The sequence below is a fragment of the Plecotus auritus genome (genome assembly GCF_963455305.1).
Source record: "Plecotus auritus genome assembly, chromosome: 3".
Taxonomy (NCBI): Eukaryota; Metazoa; Chordata; class Mammalia; order Chiroptera; family Vespertilionidae; genus Plecotus; species Plecotus auritus.
Window position 1 is genome coordinate 198,589,068 of NC_137772.1, and position 16,165 is coordinate 198,605,232.

Genomic DNA, 16,165 nt, shown 5'->3' on the forward strand with positions numbered 1-16,165 from the left:
TTTATGACAGCTCACAGAGGACATGCTGTGAACTGCTTTTTTTTTTTTCCTGCCTAGGACCCAATTAGGAGTGACAAATGCAGGGGTTTTAATATCCCAAATACAAATATGTGATGCTAAGCGTATATCTAGGGGTAAGGTCACTTGTTTACCAGTGTTCAGTGTTATGAAACAGGAGAGTTAAGGTTTTTTCTGCCAATGTTAAGACCCTAGATCTAGGCCTGGATGGTTTGCTAAGTGGATCAAGCACTGGTTCAATTCCGGTCAAGGGCATGTACTTTGGTCGCAGGCTCAATCCCTGGTCCTGGTTGGGGTGTGTGTGGGAGGCAACCAATTGATGTGTTTCTCTCACATTGATGCTTCTCTCTTTCTGTTTCTCCCCCTCTCTTTCACTCTCTTTAAGACTCTAGATCAGCCGTGGGCAAACTACGGCCCTCGGGCCGGATCCGGCCCCTTCGGCTGTTCTATCCGGCCCGCGGAGCCGAAAGAGTGGAGGGTTCTCTTGCTCTCCCCTCTGCTCCTTCACCAGCAGCAGTGTTAACATGGCAACGTTGGGAAACACCGCTGTAGCTCCTTCTTCTGAGTGGGCGGATTTATATCCGCCCATTCAGTAGAAGGAACAACCTCTCAATCTTCCAGAGGCTCCTTGTAATGCCCACGGACACGTCCCCCGACATCACCCTGGGAATGCATAGACATGTTATCGTGGTGATGTAGGGAGACACGCCCCTGGAGAGCACAGTATCAGAGCATTAGCTAAAAAGGAGACCAACAACACTGTTCCCTCTGAAGTTGGTGTTTTAAAGACCAAAAACCTTTCAACCCAGTCTACATTGCCATCTACATCTACGTCCTGGGCATAATTTGCAAGTTAAACTAAAGAAAATGTTTAATTTACTGTTTACACATTTTGTTCTTTTCTATTTGTTTTAGTTTTAAATTATTTTATTATATTTAAGTTTAATTTGAAAGGCTTTTGTACCTTTCCTTTGTTAGGCAATTTTATTTTGCCTTTGCCATCTTCAATATAAGGTATGTTATTGTGCTATGATTCCTCCATTTTTTGAAGTTTCAAATTATAATAATTAGTGTTTACATTCTTCTTGTTAAAATGTTTGAAGTGAATAAAACTATTGAAATAAAAAAAAAGGACCATACCCTTTTATGTAATGATCTTTACTTTGAATTTATATTAGTTCACACAAACACTCCATCCATGCTTTTGTTCCGGCCCTCCGGTCCAGTTTAAGAACCCATTGTGGCCCTCGAGTCAAAAAGTTTGCCCACCCCTGCTCTAGATCTAGAAGTCAGAATTGCTTTGCAAAGTACAAATGGGTCCTAGAAAGTAAAATTGCCTGAAGATGGTGAGAATGTGACTCCAAAGAAGAAAAAAATAAACACAGAGACTTAATTTCTTTGAGAATATTAAAAAAAAAATAGATATTTAGAGGCCTAGGAAGGTACAATTTGAAAGAGGAGAAGAATACCTAGCTATTGCTTCTATTTCCTGCCATTGAGCAACCAACTCTTCCTTAATTGGGTGTATTACAGAATTTTGTGATAGAGTAAAAAAAAGAGGGAGAGAGAACTAAAGACACAATCCTCAATTGAGAGTGATGCTAAAAATAACTGATGAACTGTGTACCCAAGCAATATTATTATAGACAGAGTCCTTCTTTATCAGTGCCATCATTGAACCCAACTATCCATCTTCTCACAGGGCTTCTCTGTGTTTTCAAGGAAATAATCTGTAGCTCAGGCAGTTAAGGAAAAAATAATTTGGAGAAGATCAGAACAATCCTCATTGTCACATAGCATGTATCTTGGATTCTGTGGTTGGTGGTGAAAGAATAAAACATTTTTTCTTTTTCAAGCCCCGAGTAAAGAGCAGACAGAGCAAATAGTGCTCTGACAGATAAGATATGAGATTACCAGATGGGACTGTTGACTGAAAACTTAAGCCCTGTCATTAAACATGTTATTAACGAGCCCTGTTGGAATTTCCTGGCGGCTTTGTCCTCTCTTCCTCCCTCACATGTGTGACCCCTCCCAATGTGTGAATTTTGCCTTTATAAGCCTGTAAAATTTTCTGCTTGGGGCTCGTCTTCGCTGCTCTAGTGTGAGTTACGAGTCGAGCCCCAGCGCACTGGAATAAATCCTCTTGTCAATTGACGCCTCCTGCGGTTGATTGGGGTCGCCATCGATCCGTGGGACAGAGTGAGGGTCTCCCTCCGGGGGTCTTTCAGTGGATTTTGTAAGCAGCCATAACAGCATGATGATATAGGAGTGCCCTATAAGCTCTTATAAACTTGGAGCCTTTACTTAACATAAGCAAATGAATTTTTGAGATGATCTAAACCCTCTTGTTCAAATACTACAGAATTTTTGGATTGAAGCCTGATAGCTTCTTGGCCATATAAATTCTGTAAAAATCATGGACTTCCCTGTAGTTGTAAAAAGGGTAGTTCTCTTTCCTACCATTACAGCCACTGAGAATACTGATTACTACTGAGTTTATTACAGTACTTACTTAAGTGTTATCTTTTCAGTCACCTCTGTTATTCATGAGCTGATTATCTGGGTGGTGAATTACCTCTGTTCCTCCTTCTCTTCCCTTTTTCCTCTACTACCTGCCCATTGGCTATTTCCATGCTTGTTAGCATTTCCACCATTAGGTAAGTAACAGAAGGAAGGCAGAGTGAAATGCCAATCAGTCAATTTTATTACTTGTTAGCAACCCTTATAAAGGTTTGGTAGAAGAAGAAAATTTAAAATAGTTGTTGAAATTAGGTTTGGGGAATTATCTGTGGCTTTTATTTATTCATGTTCTTTCTCTTGTCTATTAGCATAATCTATGACCACTGCAGTTTACAATTATCTTGAATAAAAATGTGCTTTTAGTGGAGATAGCCACATTTTATTAATAAAGCTGTGTAGTCTGCAAAACACATTGGGAGCTTTCATTATGATGGCATAAATATACATGTAAAATATTATGATTAAAAGTGACTACTTAAGTAATTTTGGTAGTATTTAATAATTGATATTTGCAACATGGAGAAAGAACCATCCAATGAAATATGCAGTACTTAAAGTTTCCGTCTGCAGTTTTCATCTTCTCTAGTTTCCAGTGCTTTGTAAGCGCTCAGATCTCTAAGATTTCCAGTTTATAATAGGCCAAGAAAGTTTAAGCTAAAGGTATTAGCAATATCCTGCCTCTTTTCCACAGAAAATTCAACATAGTGGATTAATTACAGATGGAATAAATCTATGATGCCAATGTCATTCTTTGCATCATTCTTTGCCCCTTGCCCCAAAGTTGGTAGATTATCTCCACCGAGATGATTTAAAAGGTGCCAGCATGTAATGTAGTAAGATATTTGATTTTGGTGAAAAATAAAACAACCTTACCTAGAAGTTTCTAAAGCTTGACAAAGGCCTATTTTTCTTGGCTAAGAATATAAACTTCTGGATTTATTACCTTGGCAATCTCTCATCCCACATCTAGCAATGCAGTACAATAATCATTAGTGTAATCTTGGTACAGAAAGGGGGAAATGACCCACTGTCCACAGATAGCCTGAAATACTAACTCCTATTAAAGGTTTAAGGACTCTTAAGTTAAGTATTTCTTAAGGAAATCAGGACACAGCCCCCACCCCCCCACCCCCCCCACCCCCCTCCCCCTCCCCCGGCAGAGAAAAGCTGTGGGTATGTTCTGAGTGCAAGTTATATGCCTCATTTGGAATTATTTTGATGACCTCTATATTGCTGTATTTTCTTAATAATAATTATCACAGGACAAACACTAGTCAATAATAATTTACCTGAGCCTTTTTGAATTTTTTCCTCACCTGGCTGAGAATATAAATTAAAATGAGAAAACTTTACATTTCACCCATGGCAATGCAGTCATGACCATACACACACACACACACACACACACACACACACACACACACACACACACACAGCAAGCAGAGTTGCAAACTCCACAGGAGAATTAATGAAAGAAATAAATGAAAGGTAAACAAATATATATAATCAGAGGTGTGTTTTCACATTGACTGCAATGTCAGTAGAAGTTCAGACTTCAGTCCTCATGTAAATGCATCCCTAAATTATTTCTAGGAGGAAGATTAAGTCTAGAGTATTTGTTGGCCAGACATACCAGAGAGAGAGAAAATAAAGCGAATTCTCATGGATGAAGGAAAAAGTTGTGAAGCCACAAGGTTAGTGATTTTTATTTCATTGAAACATTCCACATTACATTTTCCCCAGTTTTTGCAAAGGTAGATAATGTATGTACTAAGCAGTATTTCTTTCTGGCATGTACCACAAAGTCAGCACCATCCCCTGAAGCCCTACCAAAACTGACACCTCCATCTTTGACTATTAATCAGGGAAAATATTTGGCCAATTCTTAGCCCACTATGGTATCTTTTGCAGCAAATTGTGTATCCTTTTCAGACACTGATGTGCTGCTGGGGGAAGAAATGGTTATAGCAGGCTATGGAATTCGAGGTTCTTGAGTAAATCAGTATCTAGACATTGTTGGCTCACATTCTTCAGTGCCAATTGTCTGATTAAAGAACTGTTCCAGCCCAGGTGTTAGATCTCTGACCTTCTTTTTCCTTCAGATATATATATACATGCAGGTATTTGAATACTTCATCCAGACACTAATATAATCTGAGAAAGAATAAAGATCATTCAACTCCCGAATGCTTAAATGGCATCTTCATGTGAACTGAATAATGGTGTACGGGTGAATGGCATAGGTGATTAAATGTGCCTTCTTGGCAAAAGCTTACACTGCCACTAAGGGGGGGCCATAGCTATAGGGTAAAAATATTTAAGATTAAAATCACAATAATTGTGTCCAATGAAACTTTAGAATAAAATTTAGCCAGCCAAAGCCGGTTTGGTTCAGTGGATAGAGCGTCAGCCTGCGGACTGAAGGGTCCCGGGTTCGATTCCGGCCAAGGGCATGTAACTTGGTTGCGGGCACATCCCCAGTAGGAGGTGTGCAAGAGGCAGCTGATCGATGTTTCTCTCTCATCGATGTTTCTGACTGTCTATCCCTCTTCCTTCCTCTCTGTAAAAAATCAATAAAATATATTTTAAAAAAAAATTTAGCCAGACCACTATTTTAAAACTCTTAGACATTGTTTCATCTCAACAAGTATCATTTGTGCTGAAATATTTGAGGACATCTTGCCAAATGCTGTCACTCTACGCCATGCAACTCCAAGGGATGGCATCCTAGTAGAAGAGTTTGAATATGATACCCTCCTCCAATCCCACACTCCAAATCAAGGTGCATTGTAGGAATTCTGGAGGACTACCTATCTTCTAGATGTTAGTGTCTGTGCATGTACCTCTTGGAGAATCTAGATATTAAGCAGGAGCTACTCTATTGCTTTCCTTTATTGGTTATTTTGGAAAGTGAGGTGAAGGCTAAATGGCTACAAAATGATCAGGCTGAGGATTTGCAGTACAAGGATGACCTTTGCTGTCCTCTGCTATTCTACCTTAGAAAAATTATCTTTATTGTTGAAAGTATTACAGATGTCTCTTTTTTCCCCGATTGACCCCCTCCACCCTGTTCCTGTTCCCTTCCCAGGCCTTCCCCGCTCTAGTGTCTGTCCATGGGCAGTGTAAAATGCATATACATTCACTGGTTTAGTGACAAGTTTACTATTTTTCAATTTTGGCTGTTCCGGCTTGGAAGAGATATAAAATGTGATAAAAGAAAAGTGATTGGAGAAAGGAATTGAAGAAAAGTGTTTGCCTTATTTGGTACATGCCAAACTGCTAAATTTTACACTATAATGAGAAATTCCTGAAAGCTATGGCATAACCTGTCTGGTTTACTGCTGTATTCCCAGAGACATCAGTGTTTGACAAAAGTTGTCTGTTAAAACCAAATTATAGCCATGTTGAGATAGAGACATCAGAGAGAGTTGGGCTTCCTCAAAGTGTAACTCCATATCCTAAAGGCACATTTTCTGCTCTCCTAAATATACGTAATTTTGGCCCAAACATGTTTCTTTGCAAAGTCCATCACAGTGTGCTTAGGAAGTTGTTTTTGTGCTGAACATTCTTGTGTCTGTGCATTGTATATTTTTGTCTTGTATGTTCAATTTTTACCAGAGTAAGGCAAAATCATATTAGAAATTAATGAAATTATGATTTCTGTACACCTGGAATAACTCCCTTTCCCTGAAAAGATTGTAGCCAGAATAGAAAAGTGAAGAGTAAATAAGAGTTGTACAATGTTTTTACCCCTCCCCAAAATGTTAATTATAGGCTATCCTTGATTGTTACAGGATTTCATTGCTTTGCTAGATAAAATGTGTCTGAATAAGTTCAGCTTTATTTTCTAAAGGGGGTTGCTTGAGACTGACTGAGTAGTGGATCTGATGGCCAGTCAAGGCCTCTCTGGAACAATGCATGATTACCCTTTGGTAACTGGACTGCTGCTAAATCTTCACAGGGGTAATATTCTCCTCTGTTGACTCCTCATGTTTTGATGGGAATTGGCAAATGATAATTAGACCCATTTTTATCAATGATATTTTAAGCCCTGTTATATTTAAGAAACAATGCTAACATCCTCTCAGTCTGGCTGTGGAAATAGGTATGTTGATAAATGTCTACAATATAAATATTATTGTTAAAAACACTTAGCATATGCTGATCACAATGGAAATAGAGACGTAGCAATTAATTTTGTTCTAAGGACTCATGAGAGATTCCAAGAGAAAAACTTTTCCCTTAGGAATGCTTGTGAGAGGCTCTTAAGATTTTGTAAGGGCTACATAATTCAATTAGACAAACACTTACGAATAGCCATTATGTCTAAGATACTTAGTTGGAAAGTACAGAGGTGCGGGGGGGGGGGGGGGACAGGGGGAACCACTCACTGAAATTGCTTGGGATAAAATAGAGGAGAAAGACATGCATAAATCCCATTTCAACACAGTAATACTTGGAAGCCATATGACAACAAAAAAAGGACAATTGATTCTAACATAGAGATTATGAAAGTTTCTTATAGACTCTTCACCTGTTTATTTATTCAGTCATTCATTCAATCATTCATATAACAAAGTATTAGCTATACAGTATTCTAGATACTGAGGATACACGGAAAACCAAATCAGACCTAACAGTCCTTACATTGTAGTCTTTTTTTTTTTTTCTTTTTAACTATATTTTATTTATATTTTACAGAGAGGAAGGGAGAGGGATAGAGAGCTAGAAACATCGATGAGAGAGAAACATCGATCAGCTGCCTCCTGCACACCTCCCACTGGGGATGTGCCCGCAACCAAGGTACATGCCCTTGACCGGAATCAAACCCGGGACCCTTCAGTCCGCAGGCCGACGCTCTATCCACTGAGCCAAACCGGTTTCGGCTACATTGTAGTCTTAAAGATAATATGATAAACAGCCAGGTAAGCAATGAAATAAGAAACTATCCAATGGTAACACATGCTATTCTGATAAAAAAAAAAAAATTGGCATCAGATATAATTAAATTGGATGGCCAGAGAAAGCTTCTCTGAGGACATTAACACTTTATCTGTGTTCTGATTGACAAGAAGGAGCCAACCTTTTAAACATCAGAGGGGAGGGTCTTATAAACAACAACAATAAAATACAACTTGTCTAAAGACTTAATGAAGAAAGAGAAGAGGCCAGGTTGGCTAGAGCAAGATGAGAAAGAGACAAAGTAACGCAAGAGTGATATGAAAGGTTAGAAATGACCAGATCACCTAAGGCTTCATAATCTAGAATTTGGAACATTATTAAGTGCTACAGGAAGGCATTGGAGAATTTTTAGTGGGTACTTTACAGGATCCCTTTTGCATCTGTGAGGTACATGGAGCAATAGAGGACAAGGTTTCCAAATTGTAAGGCTATTTCAGTAGTCCAGGATAAATGTGAAATTTTTTAAAAATTAGAAATGCATCGTGGAGAAGGAAAAATGTGAATTAAATCAGAATATTTTGGAATTACTGAGTTGACAGGAACACCTTGGTTAGGTAATGGGAGAGCAAGGTACTTAATCTGATCCTTGGGGACTTCAACCAGGTAGACAAGAAAATGTTACTGGAGGAGGAAAATAGGAGAAGTAGCTAGTGTGGTTAGACAATATGACCAAGGCTGAAAGGAACAGGGTGGAAATATGTAAGGCTACATATAGAACTATTAGAAGTTCTGGATTATGTGGATAAGGAAGGCAAAACTGCTGGAGATGAACAGATGGAAAGATTACTAACAAGTTCAGTGAGCAGGCATGAAATTTCCTGTTTAACTCCCAGCATAACAAAATGGGTCATTCTTTTTTTAAAAAAAATTACTGTAACATAATTTTCATTAGAGAAAAATTAGAAGCCATAAGGGAATATGAAAATTTAACAATTATAATCCTGCATCCCAGAAATGACCCATTAACATAATGATTTTAAATTTAGGATGCCTTATCTATATATATAAAAGCCTAATATGCAAAGTGTCCCCTCGGGAGTTCGACCGACCAGGAGTTCGATTGCTCGCTATGATGTGCGCTGACCACCAGGGGGTGGCGTGGAATGAAGGAAGGCCCAGGCTGGCAGCTGGCAGCCAGGGAAGGGTTAAGCACCTCCATCCAGAAGCAAAAATTATTAATTTGGTTTGATATATGTTATTAATTAGTTTCTGGTATTGATTATGAATACATGTTTTAAAATGTTAAGAAAAATACATAGGCACTAGTAAAACTAAAAAGTGCTTTCTGTATTACAAATGACTCTATCAGCTAAGGAATTAATTGACTTATGTGATTGGGCGGTTGACATAGCTTAATTAAAAAATAAAACAATATCCCTGGAATCTACCTATTGGTGCTTATTCTATATTTCACCAAGCAAACCATGTGGCAATATGGCTACACATGCCTCATATCCCAATCTCACACCATCAAATCTAGAGGAAAGAGATCTCTGGGGTGTTTTTAAAATAGAAGTCATTAATCAATATCTGTCACAGTCTTAGATTGGTCATTTGCTTTTCTTCATCCAACCACCGTAGTGAAAGTAATACAATACTCTGATTGATTTGGCCTCAGTCATATGTCTATATCCCAGAAAAAGATGTAGAAATTCCACTTGAACAACAGGTACTGAGGCTGGGGAAAAGTCTTATTTTCACAAATAACATCGAGGTGCCCTTGCTATAAGAATGGTTTGGGTAGTGGAACAGTAAATGGTCAATTCAGCAAAACTTCCAAACTGTGAGAACGTCCATTAGTTTATTCTTAATAAGTGACAGGTGTGCCAATATATAGATTCCTTCTACCCTTAGAGGGGCAGTTAAGAATGGAAAGGGTACCCTGGATGGAAATGGCCTGTGCGTTCAACACAGTGTGACAATCGTGTGTTTTTAAATAATCCCTGATAAGAAAAAAGCTGGGAAACACTACTTATAAAAGCAGCCCAACTAAGATTCATATGTTAAAAATATATTTCAAAAGTTGAAATATTTAGGAAATTTATGAACAAAAATCACATGTAAATTATGAAATTAAATACAAATACTTTAAGCACCTCCATCCAAAGACAAAAATTATTAATTTGGTTTGAAATATTACTCTATGTTGTTAGCCAGAGATTTATCTTAAATAATTATTTTTGAATGATAAAACATAAAGAATGGGTTAATATCACACTCAGCAGTGAGTTTTTCCTCTAAGTTTAAGAACATAGCAAATATTCCACTTCTATTCATCATAGTACTAGAAGTTCTAGCTAGAAATTAGGCAAGAAAAAGAAATAAAATGTATATAAATCAGAAAGGACATATTAAAATTATTTTTGCTCACAGAAATACTCATATACAGAACTACAGGCCCGGTGCATGAAATTCGTGCATGGGGGTGTGTGTCCCTCAGCCCAGCCTGCACCCTCTCCAATCTGGGACCCCTTGAGGGATGTCCGACTGCCTGTTTAGACCCGATCTCACAATCCAGGACTGCTGGCTCCCAACTGCCCTCCCCTACCAGCTTGGTCACCCCTAACTGCCCTCCCCGCAGGCCTGGTCACCCCCAACTGCCTTCCTCTGCCAGCCTGGTCACCCCCAACTGCCCACAACTGCCCTCCCCTGCAGGCCATCTTGTGGTGGCCATCTTGTGTCCACATGGGGGCAGCCATCTTTGGCCACATGGGGGCGGCCATCTTGTGTCTTAGAGTGATAGTCAATTTGCATATTACTCTTTTATTAGATAGGATAGGATATATATGAGATTCCCAGAGATTTAAAAGATACAAAAACAGAAAACCTGTTTGATTCAACTTTATATATTGGGTACATTTCATATCAGCAACATAGTTCTAATTTTCATATGGCCATAGAGTATGTATTTATATGGATTTGTTGTGATGTATTTATTCACTCTTATACTGACTTACTTTGCCATTGTCTGAGCTTATCACTATTACATACTGTAAAGCAGTGCTTGCTCTTCTACTCATATTTTGAGCACATCAACCACTGGAGCTCCAAGATAACCCTAAAAGCAGAATTGCTGGTTTAAATAGAAGTCAATTTTACATTTTGATAGATCATGCCAAAATATTTTTAATGAGGTCCAAACTTTGCATTCAATCTCTGTGATCATTCTTGAGGATACAATATTGGTAATACCAATCCCTTTGGAGCTCCTAGAAGCCAACAAATGACGTAATTAATAGAATGTACTCTGAATTCAATGCCTGATTTGGATCCTATGTCTACTACTTTGTGACCTTGGAAAAATACTTAATCTTTTAGTACTTTAGTTCTTTTCATTTGTAAAATATTATTTGCAATAGAACTCACTCTTTAGGTTGCTACAAAAAGTTTAATTAGTTGCTGTATCTAAAGCCCATTAAAACAATGTATGTTACCAGGGAAATATTTAATACAAATTAGCTATTATTAACCCAATTTAGAGGACAGACAGGCAATAATCAAATGAACACAAATATATTTAATGTTTTGAAGGAGAGGCACTCTATTTCAGAACCAACATTATGGATCTTACTATGTCAAGAAGCCTTTTTATAACAAGGGATTGATGACTCAATTGAGATCTGAAGGATGAGTCAGAGTTAACTATGTGAAGTTTAAGAAGTGCATTTGAGAAGGATAGAATTATGTGCAAAGCCTGAGTCAGGGGAGCAATTGCTATTATGGGAGACTGACTAAAGAGAAAGAACACAGGTGGGAGTCATCTCTCATCTCAGCTAAGCCTGAAGAGGTAGGCAGAGCATGAACAACATCTCTACCTTAAAACAATGGGAAGCCACTGAAAGTGTTTATGAGTGATAAAGATCATATGGTGACATGATCAGACTTGTTCTTCAAAAAAGATGTGTTGTTTTATGCACAGGGACAGAAAATTAGAGGGTGGCTGTGGATGAAAGATAATCTATATATAAAGAAAGCCTGTGACCATAATGGCCATAACGGCCATAACAACTGGTCACTATGATGCCAACTGTGGCCAGCGAACCAGCCCGATCAGGGCATGGGGCTGGCTGGCCAACCTCGCAGGCCCTGCTCCCTGCCTGCCTGCCCCTGATCTGACTTTCTCACAACAATCAAGAGCAGGCCTATGGCCAAACACCCCCTCCCTTCCCCCAGGCTAGCCCCATCCCCAATTAGCCTTCCCCACCATGATAGGCCCGAAGCCCCTACCCCTGGCCAGCCCACCCCTGATTGCACCCCCCACCCCAGTAGGGGGTGGGGCTGGGTGGCCAACCTCCTGCAGCCCCTCCCCCAGCTGGCCACACCCCCGATGGGCCCCCACCACCCTGATCTGCCCATAGCCCCTACCCCTGGATGGCCCCACCCTAAGAGGTGGCTGGGCCTGCCTTCAACCACCCATAGCCCCTTACCCAGGCCACTGGTCCCCCGATTGGCACCCCTTACCCTATTCAGGGGCAGGGCCAGCTGGTTCACCACCCACAGCTCCTCCCCATGGCTGGCCCCACCCCCAATTGGCCTCCCCAACCCCAATTGGGGGCAGGGCCCGCCGGCCAATCGCCTGCGGCCCCTTCCGCCAGCTGGCCCAGCCCTGATCAGGCCCTTATTGAGGCGGGCTGGCCAGCCAACCTCTCGCCATCTCCTCCTCCCAACAGGCCCAGCCCCAATATGCCCCAATTGGGACCGGGCCAGCCGGACTCCACCCGTGCACAAATTGGTGCACTGGGCCTCTAGTTATGGTAATAAAAGTGAGAGATATACTAAGTTAGTGATGGTAGAGATGTAGAAAAATGATGGGGAGTGTGGAAATGAACTGACAGGGCTTAGATATGGATAATTTGAGTTAAGAAAGTGAGAGGAAAGTGATTAGGCACTCAATGGCTTTGTGTTTTCCTTTCCTTTTTTCTCTTTAACCTCCTCTTTTATGTAGTATTTGTAGAAGCAATCCAATTTTTGGGTACATATACTTGCATTGTTTTTACATTTTAATATTTTTTTATTTCAATATTATTATTTATATTTAGACTTAGTATGTATTATTGAGTTCAGAAATGTATTTATAGTTAAAACATCTATTAATTATATGAGAGCAGTCTCCTAATTTCTGACATACCAGAAATCTTACCTTCTGAAATTATTCTAATCTGTGATAAATACCAACTTATTTATTATATCACTGTTGGATATAAGATGCAAGAACCATAATTAAAAAGAGTTGCCAAAGGGAAATAAATCAATCATTAGAAAATAAATAATGATAAAATAAAATTTATAATTAATAATAAAACATAGAACTCTATATGCCACAAATAGTCTGCTAGGAGCATCATATGTATTCTCTCGTCGAATTCTCATTGGACCCTGTGGGACAGATTATTGTTAGATCCTATATTAGTATCTCCATTTCATACATAGGAAAACGGTGGCATGATCAGGTCACCTAAGTTGCAGAAAGTGGCATTGCTTACAAGCAGTAGCATGGGGATTTGAACCCAGATCTTTCACATTCCAGAACTTGCACTCCTGTGATAAATTTGAAAACTTTATTTCAAAAATTATTTTGTTCAATTCTGGTCTCATAATTTACTAGCTTTATGGTAGTATGCCATTATTCCACATAAACTTTCACATAGAAACTCTAGATGAGAAAATTTATAAAAGGCACTAAGAAAATGTCTTTTATGATACATGCTATCTATAACTAAAATGAAAAGGTTTTTGAAAATTACATTTTTATTATAGTTTGTTTATTCATTTGAAGACAAATCAGTTTTGGTTTTCCACTCCCAATATTTGATGCTAACTTATATTTCCCTGGTATTAGGACATTTGAAATCAGGTATTATTGAGAAATAAGTAAGTCCTAAAAATTTCATAGTCTGTGAAACTTGTTTTGCAAATGTTAAGTCCACAAAGTTCTGCATTACAATAAGCAACTAAATGGTAACTACAAATTTGCTGAAGAAATTAATGTTAGTAGATTATTAAAAACAATTTGGTTCATGTTTAGTTCATATTCAACAAAAGAATTTGGATGCCTGATAGAAAGGTGATTTAGACTACATTTGCATGCAGAACTAGTTCTATTATTATGAGGGTCAAGTCATTCAAAACCCAGTTTTGACAGAACCTAGATTGCTAAAGTAGTCATCTTTAAGATGAGTATGGTTTGAGACCTTAAATATTCATCATTAATAAAAATTCCATGACATTTTTCAAAAGAACATTTGCCCAGGTCATTTGAACAGATGCCAAGTTAAATCATTAAAGCATGGCCAACTGCCATTTCATTTTTCTTCTTTACCTTAATATCATATAATTTTTTTTTAAGTTAAAGGAACCTGAGCTATTTTTCTTGAGTACAGGATTTTTAAGTGAATATAAGAATCTCAGAAAGTACCTTTCCCAAACCTGGAACTTTACACTTCTTTGAAAAATCTCTTCTTGGGATGGAATATGGTTGATAAGAAAGAGTATCTCTGATTTCTTAATAATTAAATTCTGGATAAAATGTTCCATTGAACAAATACCATATGTTCTCACTTGTATGTGGAATCTAACACACAAAATAAACTGACAAAATAGAAACAGAGATGTGGATACATGGAAGAAACTGACAGCTGTCAGAGGGGAAGGGGAAGAGGGCGGCTGGATGACAGAAGGTGTAGGGATTAGCCAAAGGATGTATATGATAACCCATAGACACAGACAACACTGTGGTGATGGCAGAGGGAAGTCGGGGAGGGGGGAGAGCTGGGTACAGATGGACAAAGTTGGGGGGAATAGGGACATCTGTAATAGTATAAACAATAAAAGTAAAGTTAAAATACATTTTTATGTAAAAATTTCCAGTGAATAGGCCAGAAGCTGTTTTCCTTGTTTGTTGTGTTAGTGTTGCTATTCTTACCCTATACTAGAGGCCCAGTGCACAACATTTGTGCATGGGTAGGGTCCCTAGGCCTGGCTAGCGATCAGGGTCAATCAGGGCCTTCTGGCTGCTGACCGGGGCCTTCCTTCCGGCTGCCAGCCAGGGCCTTCCTTCATTCCATGCCACCCCCTGGTGGTCAGTGAATGTCATAGCAAGCAATCAAACTCCAGGTCTCCTGGTCAAACTCCTGAGGGGACACTTTGCACATTAGCCTTTTATATATATAGATAATAAAAGGGTAATATGAAAATAGACCAAGTGGCAGAACAACCAAACAACCAATCAAAGCATAATATGCTAATGATATGCTAAGGCTGCTTAACCACTCACTATGATGTGCACTGACACCAGGGGCAGACAGTCTACTGGTCAACCAGTCGCTGTAATTGCACTGACCACCAAGGGGCAGATGCTCCGACTGGTAGGTTAGCTTGCTGCTGGGGTCCGGCTGATTGGGACTGAGTGAGATGGGCCAGACATGCCCTGGAGCCCTCCTGCAGTCCCTCCCCTGCCCTATCGTGCGCTAGTGGGGTCCCTCAGCTTGACCTGCGCCCTCTAGCAATCTGGGACCCCCCGGGGGATGTTGGAGAGCTGGTTTCAGCCTGATCCCAGAGGCCACTCCCCTTGGGAGGGCGCCAGATGCAGGGCTCATGGCTGGCGAGCGCTGCTGTGGCTGCACGAGCCTCTCTGGATTGGGACTGATTGGGTGAGAGACCACAGCAGGCACAGTGGGGCCGGGATGAGCAGGAGCAGCAGGTAGGAGCTGCAGGTGGCATTGGACTGCGGGTTTCAGCCTGATCCCTGTAGGCCACCCAGAGGAACCCCAACCATGCATGAATTCATGCACCGGGACTCTAGGTCTTTTTATAACTAAAGATTAAACCACATTCCATTTGATAAAGATACTCTATTGGTGATTTTCTGTTGTAATCACAAGTTCACAAAAACAGGTGCATTATAATTTTAAACTTCTCCCCACATTTGAGAAACCATTACCATTTTTTATTAATTGGAGGTAGGGTAAGTCCTTTTCCATCTGTTTCTGGATATAATAAGCACATGCTTTGTTTTACATCCCACATATTCCAGATTCCTGCTTTGCTGTCATAGAAATTTCTTATGTTACCTCATCAGATTTGGTAGTTCGTTTGCATGTTGAAGAACATCAATGATACTATATTTGAATGGTACCTTGATATGATTTTTAAAAGGCTACCAGAGTTAAGGAATGACTCAAGAGAATAAAATGAAGATTGATATTGAAAGTAAGCCATTAACTAGATTCTCTCTCTATCTCATAGTTTGTGTATATTGAATTAAAGTATAATTCTTACTATATTAAAAAACATGTTTATCATCCAGTGGTGAATGTCTCCAAGTTAGTTTTATCCTATCTATAATTTATTTATTTCAATGTCTCAAATAGTTAATTGTACAGATAGATGCCTACTAGGTTTCATTAGAAATTATTTACATTTAAATATGTGATACTTATATCCAGCTACATGCAATAGAACCTGGTAAACTTCTTCACACACTTAAGGACTAATATTATGCTTTAACCCCTTTGCGATTTCTTATCTAATCCACAAGTGTAATCTTTCCTGCCTGAATTTCCCTTAAAACTTTATGAATATTTATTTATCAGCAATCATTTTATAATAATAAATGGCTAGGATTTGTTCAGTACTTACTATACTAGGCATGGTTCTAATGTTCTAT